The sequence below is a fragment of the Oncorhynchus clarkii genome, chromosome 17, assembly GCF_045791955.1.
Source record: "Oncorhynchus clarkii lewisi isolate Uvic-CL-2024 chromosome 17, UVic_Ocla_1.0, whole genome shotgun sequence".
Taxonomy (NCBI): Eukaryota; Metazoa; Chordata; class Actinopteri; order Salmoniformes; family Salmonidae; genus Oncorhynchus; species Oncorhynchus clarkii.
Window position 1 is genome coordinate 78,765,220 of NC_092163.1, and position 8,539 is coordinate 78,773,758.

Sequence of the window (8,539 nt, forward strand, 5' to 3'; positions counted from 1 at the left end):
CACTGGCACAAACGACCTTCATGCCAAAGGTGAAAATGTATCTGGGGCAGTGAGAAGAGTGGCAGAACGGGCACAGGCTATGTTCCCAACAACCAATATAGTTGTGTCCACCCTCCTACCAAGAAAAGACTTCCCAGAAAAGTTGATCGACAAAATAAATCAACAGATCACTGTGGACTGTGCCTCACTGCTCAACGTCAGAACGGCTCACCACCCCACTCTGACATGTCAACACTTATATGATAATATACATCTTGATCAGGACAGTATCAGAACCTTTGCCAAGGACCTAAAAGATGCAACACTTGGCAGGGACCCACACACCCATCACCCCAGCAACAAAGGTCCCCCGCCCCACCTTCTGAAACAACAGTACCTCCACCATCCCGAGGAGAAAAGAGCCAGACATGGCTTATTACAGCACAGCTCTACTAGACCAGGCCCAACACAGCACAGCTCTACTAGACCTGGCCCATCACAACACAGCTCTACTAGACCCGGCCCTTCACAACACAGCTCTACTAGACCCGGCCCATCCCAACACAGCTCTACTAGACCTGGCCCATCACAACACAGCTCTACTAGACCTGGCCCATCACAACAGAGCTCTACTAGACCCGGCCCATCACAACACAGCTCTACTAGACCCGGCCCATCACAACACAGCTCTACTAGACCCGGCCCATCACAACACAGCTCTACTAGACCCGGCCCATCACAACACAGCTCTACTAGACCTGTCCCATCACAACACAGCTCTACTAGACCCAGCCCATCACAACACAGCTCTGACCACTACTCCAGGGTCGGTCAGAACACTGCCCTTCAGGGAAGTAGACCACATGATGCAGTCCACACCATGTATCAATTAGATCGTCAGCCTACATATGCTGAGGTAACCTCTGGCAGAAGACCCCTAGAACAATCAGAGATAGGAGAGGTGCGCCAACTACTGCAACTAATATGCAGACTACTGAGCTAGACAGTCCCTTTAATTCACACACGGGCACGCACACGCACACACACAAACACACAGGGTTGCAGATTGCACATTGCAGTGCAATCTTATTCCATTCTTATTAATTTGTTTACAAATATTCCTAAATGTATTGACACCGGTATTATAATAATTATTATATGTAATGGTGTGTGTGTGTGTGCGCGTGTGTGTGTATGTATGTATGTATGTGTGTGTATATGTGTATGTGCATGTATGTGTATGTGTATATGTATATATATATGTATGTATATATATATATATATATGTGTATATATGTATATATGTATATATGTATATATGTATATGTATGTGTATGTATATATATATATATACATATATGTATGTGTGTGTGTGTGTATGTGTGTGTGTGTGTATGTATGTATGTATGTGTGTATATGTATGTGTATGTATATATATGTATGTATGTGTATGTGTATATGTATGTATATATATATATATATATATTTATGTGTGTGTATGTATGTATATATATATATATATATATAGATATATATATATATATATAGTATTTTTTTGTTTTTTTGTTTTTTTCGATGTACTTTACTCAAACCAGTGAATATCACTTATTATAAATGAGATCATTAACTATCAGCTCTTGGAATATCCAGGGCCTATACTCTTCACATTTTGGTTATAAAACAACTAATCCAGAATTGATTAAAAACATCAAGGGACAGGACATCATAATCCTACTGGAAACATGGTGTCGTGGAGACATAGATACTCAGTGTCCCTCAGGCTATAGAGAAAGTTTACTACCATCAATCAAACATAAAAATGTTAAACGGGGCCGAGACTCAGGTGGAATCATCATTTGGCATAAGCAGGACTTAGCACTGGATGAAATGAAAAAAGGTACCACTCACATTTGGCTAAAACTTAACAAAGGTACAATCTATTGTGACAATGATGTATACATATGTGCAGCTTATGCTCCTCCTTCAGATTCATCATATTATGATGATCAGTTTTTTGACAATCTCCAGACAGAAATCATTACATTTCAGGCGCAGGGTAAAGTGCTTCTTTGTGGAGATTTCAATGCAAGAACAGGTTCTGAGCCTGACTACACTGATGCGGGAGGTAACCACCACATATTTGGACACCCCTCCTTGTACAGTAGCCCTATTATAAATAATAGAAACAGTCCTGACCAAATACTGAACAAAAATGGAAAAGAGTTAGTACATCTCTGTCGAGCCTTAGGCCTGTACATGCTTAATGGTAGAATCAGAGGGGACTCTTTAGGTCAGTTTACTTACTGCTCAGCTCTTGGGACAAGTGTAGTCGATTATGCCATCACTGACATTGACCCCTCCTCCATTAGTGCATTCACTGTCAGACCACAGACACCATTGTCAGATCACAGTCAGATCAACGTGTTTCTGAAGAAATTAACCGGCAATATTCATTCAAAAAAACAGCCCAATAATCTTTACAACATAAACCAATCGTTCAGATGGGCTCCAAACAGTGCAGAGGCATTCATTGAAACATTGAACTCAAATGAAATGATGAACTCTATACAGTTTTTCAATAACTCACAGTACCAAAACAATAAAGATGGTGTCAATTCAGCTACCCAAAACATCAACTGCATATTCCAAAAAGCAGCATCGAAAGCAAATTTGAGAAAACCAAAGCAATGCAACATCAGAAGCAAAAATCAAAATGTTTCTGACAAATGGTTTGATAATGAATGTAAAACAATTAGAAAACACCTAAGACAAATGTCAAACAAAAAACATAAGCAGCAAAACAACCCAGAGCTACGATATGAATACTTTGAAACTCTGAAACAGTATAAACAAACACTGAAATGCAAGAAATTGAATTATACCAACAAGACACTTGATGAAATTGAAAACGCAATTGACCAAAATCAGTTCTGGGACATGTGGAACAATTTAAGCACAACAAAGCCACAAGAATTAGCCATACAAGATGTAGGAATTTGGAAAACTTACTTTGATAATCTATACAAAAACATCCCACAAAAAGACTTAAACCAGAACCAATTAGAAATTAAAGAAAAATTGAACATCCTGGAATCAGTCATTAAAAACAACCAAAATCCATTAGATTACCCAATAACCCAACAAGAACTAAATGAAAAGCTAAAATCTATTAAATCAAAAAAGGCTTGTGGTGTAGACAACATCAGAAATGAAATGCTGAAAAACAGCACACCTGAGTTGCAAAATGCTGTGCTTAAATTGTTCAACATGGTTTTAACTTCTGGCTGCTTCCCTGATGTCTGGAACCAGGGGCTCATCTCCCCTATCCACAAAAGTGGAGACAAATCAGACCCCAATAATTACAGGGGAATTTGCGTCAACAGTAACTTGGGAAAGATTTTCTGTAGCATTTTGAATTCAAGAATTCAAACCTTTCTTCAAGAAAAAAATGTAATAAGTAAATGTCAAATTGGCTTTCTCCCTAACCATCGCACTACTGACCATATACACACCTTACACACACTAATTAATAAACACGTCCACCAAAAAAAAAGAGGGCAAAATCTTTGCTTGCTTTATTGACTTTAAAAAAGCATTTGATTCGATTTGGCACGAAGGGCTATTCTACAAAATTCTACAAAGTGGGCTTGGTGGTAAGGTGTATGACTTAATAAAATGTATGTACACAGAAAATAAGTGTGCAATAAAAATCAAAAACCAAAGAACAGAATTTTTTTCACAATGTCGAGGTGTGAGACAAGGCTGCAATTTGAGTCCAAATCTTTTCAACATTTATATCAATGAATTAGCAGACATGTTGGACCAATCTCCAGCCCCAGGACTCACACTATTTGACACAGAGGTGAAATACCTGCTATATGCTGATGACTTGGTACTTCTATCACCAACCAAAGAAGGTCTTCAACAAAACATTCATATTCTGGAGCAATATTGCCATAATTGGGCCCTGGCAGTAAATTTCCAAAAAACTAAAATCATGATTTTCCAAAAAAAACCCAGATGTCAGAAACAAAAATGTAAATTCACCCTGAACAACACCTTAATTGAACACACAAAAAATTACACCTACCTTGGTCTGACCATATCTGCATCGGGAAACTTTAATATGGCAGTGAAGGCACTCAAAGAAAAAGCCCGCAGAGCAATGTATGCAATAAAAATGAAATTATTCAAAATCAACATCCCAATTAGAATTTGGACTAAAATATTTGACAGTGTAATCCTACCAATAGCACTTTATGGAAGTGAGGTTTGGGGGCCACTCAATAAACTGGATTTTAAAATGTGGGACAAACATCCAATTGAAACCCTACATGCAGAATTCTGTCGGAAAATTCTACAAGTCCAGAGAAATACACCAACTAATGCATGTAGGGCAGAATTGGGCCGTTTTCCAGTAATAATGAAAATACAGAAAAGATCATTAAAATTTTGGCTACATCTAAATTCAAGTCCAAATTCGAGTCTGCAATTTAAAGCACTTCAAGCCCAAGAGCTGAGCCCAGAAACGAGCCCTCTCAGTCAGCTGGTGTTGGACCTCACCAACCAAGCTGACACCAGCACTGCTTCAAAAGAAAGAATTCCAATAAACAAAATCATGAACCAATCAAAGGAATCATATTTACAATACTGGAAAAACGAAACAAAATCCCAAAGCCGACTAAATTGCTATCTGACCCTAAACAGAGAATATGAATTGGCTGATTATCTCTACTCTGTCAGAGATACGAAGCAGAGACAGATCCTTACCAAGTACAGGCTGAGTGACCACCGATTGGCAATAGAAACCGGCAGACATAAAAAGACATGGCTACCCAAAGAGGAGCGTGTATGTGGTCACTGCATGACAGGGGAGGTAGAGACAGAGATGCACTTTCTCCTTTACTGTGATAAATATTCCTCACAAAGAGATTCATTATTCACAGAAATGACTACATATATTCCACATTTTTACAAATTGAACCCAGAGGAAAAACTAAGAATACTCATGGGCGAAGGAGCAATGGCTCCTCTTGCAGCCAAATATGTATTTTCCTGCCATAGCCTGAGGGACACTGAATAATAACATCTGCATAGTAAACAGTAACTTACTTATTATTACTATTATTGTTATTACTATAATTATTAATGTTTACTGTAGACTGTTACCATTTTATTGTATTTATTTTTGTATTATTATTTACTACCATTTTATATTATTATTTGCTATCATTTACAATTTTGTTACAATGTATATTGTATACATTGTTGCTTTGGCAATATTGACACAATGTTTTTCATGCCAATAAAGCAGCTTGAATTTGAATTTGAATTTGAGAGAGAGAGACAGAGAGAGAGAGAGGGAGACAGAGAGAGACAGAGAGAGAGAGAGAGAGAGACAGAGAGAGAGAGAGAGACAGAGAGAGAGAGAGAGAGAGAGAGAGAGAGAGAGAGAGAGAGAGAGGGAGACAGAGAGAGAGAGAGAGGGAGACAGAGAGAGAGAGAGAGAGAGACACACAGAGAGAGAGAGACACAGAGAGAGAGAGAGAGAGACACAGAGAGAGAGAGAGACAGAGAGAGAGACAGAGAGAGAGACAGAGACAGAGACAGAGACAGAGCGAGAAAGAGAGACACAGAGAGAGAGAGAGAGACACAGAGAGAGAGACACAGAGAGAGAGAGAGAGAGAGAGAGAGAGAGAGAGAGAGAGACAGAGAGAGAGACAGAGAGAGAGACAGAGACAGAGACAGAGAGAGAGAGAGAGAGAGAGACACAGAGAGAGAGACACAGAGAGAGAGACACAGAGAGAGAGAGAGAGACACAGAGAGAGAGAGAGAGAGACACAGACACAGAGAGAGAGAGAGAGAGAGAGAGAGAGACACAGAGACAGAGAGACAGAGAGACAGAGAGACAGAGAGAGAGAGAGAGTTACAGGACAAAATAAAAACACTCCAACCCAAAAAGGCATGTGGTATTGATGGTATCCTCAATGAAATGATCAAATATACAGACAACAAATTCCAATTGGCTACACTAAAACTCTTTAACATATTCCTTAGCTCTGGCATCTTCCCCAATATTTGGAACCAAGGACTGATCACACCAATCCACAAAAGTGGAGATAAATTTGACCCCAATAACTACCGTGGAATATGCGTCAACAGTAACCTTGGGAAAATCCTCTGCATTATCATTAACAGCAGACTCGTACATTTCTTCAATGAAAACAATGTACTGAGCAAATGTCAAATTGGCTTTCTACCAAATTACCATACAACAGACCATGTATTCACCCTGCACACCCTAATTGACAACCAAACAAACCAAAACAAAGGCAAAGTCTTCTCATGCTTTGTTGATTTCAAAAAAGCCTTTGACTCAATTTGTGATGAGGGTCTGCTATACAAACTGATGGAAAGTGGTGTTGGGGGTAAAACATACGACATTATAAAATCCATGTACACAAACAACAAGTGTGCGGTTAAAATTGGCAAAAAACACACATTTCTTCACACAGGGTCGTGGGGTGAGACAGGGATGCATCTTAAGCCCCACCCTCTTCAACATATATATCAACGAATTGGCGCGGGCACTAGAAAAGTCTGCAGCACCCGGCCTCACACTACTTGAATCCGAAGTCAAATGTCTACTGTTTGCTGATGATCTGGTGCTTCTGTCACCAACCAAGGAGGGCCAACAGCAGCACCTAGATCTTATGCACAGATTCTGTCAGACCTGGGCCCTGACAGTAAATCTCAGTAAGACCAAAATAATAGTGTTCCAAAAAAGGTCCAGTCACCAGGACCACAAATACAAATTCCATCTAGACACCATTGCCCCAGAGCACACAAAAAACTATACATACCTTGGCCTAAACATCAGTGCCACAGGTAACTTCCACAAAGCAAGAAGGGCATTCTATGCCATCAAAAGAAACATAAATTTCAACATACCAATTAGGATCTGGCTAAAAATACTTGAATCAGTCATAGAGCCCATTGCCCTTTATGGTTGTGAGGTCTGGGGTCCGCTCACTAACCAAGACTTCACAAAATGGGACAAACACCAAATTGAGACTCTGCAAACAGAATTCTGCAAAAATATCCTCCGTGTACAACGTAGAACACCCAATAATGCATGCAGAGCAGAATTAGGCCGATACCCACTAATTATCAAAATCCAGAAAAGAGCCGTTAAATTCTATAACCACCTAAAAGGAAGTGATTCCCAAACCTTCCATAACAAAGCCATCACCTACAGAGAGATGAAACTGGAGAAGAGTCGCCTAAGCAAGCTGGTCCTGGGGCTCTGTTCACAAACACACCCTACAGAGCCCCAGGACAGCAGCACAATTAGACCCAACCAAATCATGAGAAAACAAAAAGATAATTACTTGACACATTGGAAAGAATTAACAAAAAAACAGAGCAAACTAGAATGCTATTTGGCCCAACACAGAGAGTACACAGCGGCAGAATACCTGACCACTGTGACTGACCCAAAATTAAGGAAAGCTTTGACTATGTACAGACTCAGTGAGCATAGCCTTGCTATTGAGAAAGGCCGCCGTAGGCAGACATGGGTCTCAAGAGAAGACAGGCTATGTGCTCACTGCCCACAAAATGAGGTGGAAACTGAGCTGCACTTCCTAACCTCCTGCCCAATGTATGACCATATTAGAGAGACGTATTTCCCTCAGATTACACAGATCCACAAAGAATTCAAAAACTCCCATATCTACTGGGTGAAATTCCACAGTGTGCCATCACAGCAGCAAGATTTGTGACCCGTTGCAACGAGAAAAGGGCAACCAGTGAAGAACACACACCATTGTAAATACAACCCATATTTATGCGTATTTATTTTATCTTGTGTCCTTTAACCATTTGTACATGTATATATATGACATTTGTAATGTCTTTACTGTTTTGAAACTTCTGTATGTGTAATGTTTACTGTTAATATTTATTGTTTATTTCACTTTATATATTCACTTTATATATTATCTACCTCACTTGCTTTGGCAATGTTAACACATGTTTCCCATGCCAATAAAGCCCTTGAATTGAATTGAGAGAGACACAGACAGAGACACAGAGAGACACAAACACAGACACAGAGACACACAGAGAGAGAGAGAGAGAGAGAGAGAGAGAGAGAGAGAGAGAGAGAGACAGACACAGAGAGAGAGACAGACAGACACAGAGAGAGAGACAGACACAGAGAGAGAGAGAGACAGAGACAGACACACAGAGAGAGAGAGACAGAGACAGAGACACAGAGAGAGAGAGACAGACACAGAGAGAGAGACAGACAGACACAGAGAGAGAGACAGACACAGAGAGACAGACACAGAGAGACAGACACAGAGAGACAGACACAGAGAGACAGACACAGAGAGAGAGACACAGAGAGACAGACACAGGACACAGGAATATCTGTCAGACCATGTCATTGTTGTTGAGTCACCTGAGTTGTGGTAGCTCTCACAGGGTCAAGACAGGTTTTATTAAGTGAAATAAATTTGCATTGAATGAGAGGGGTAAGATGTCTTGGGAGATA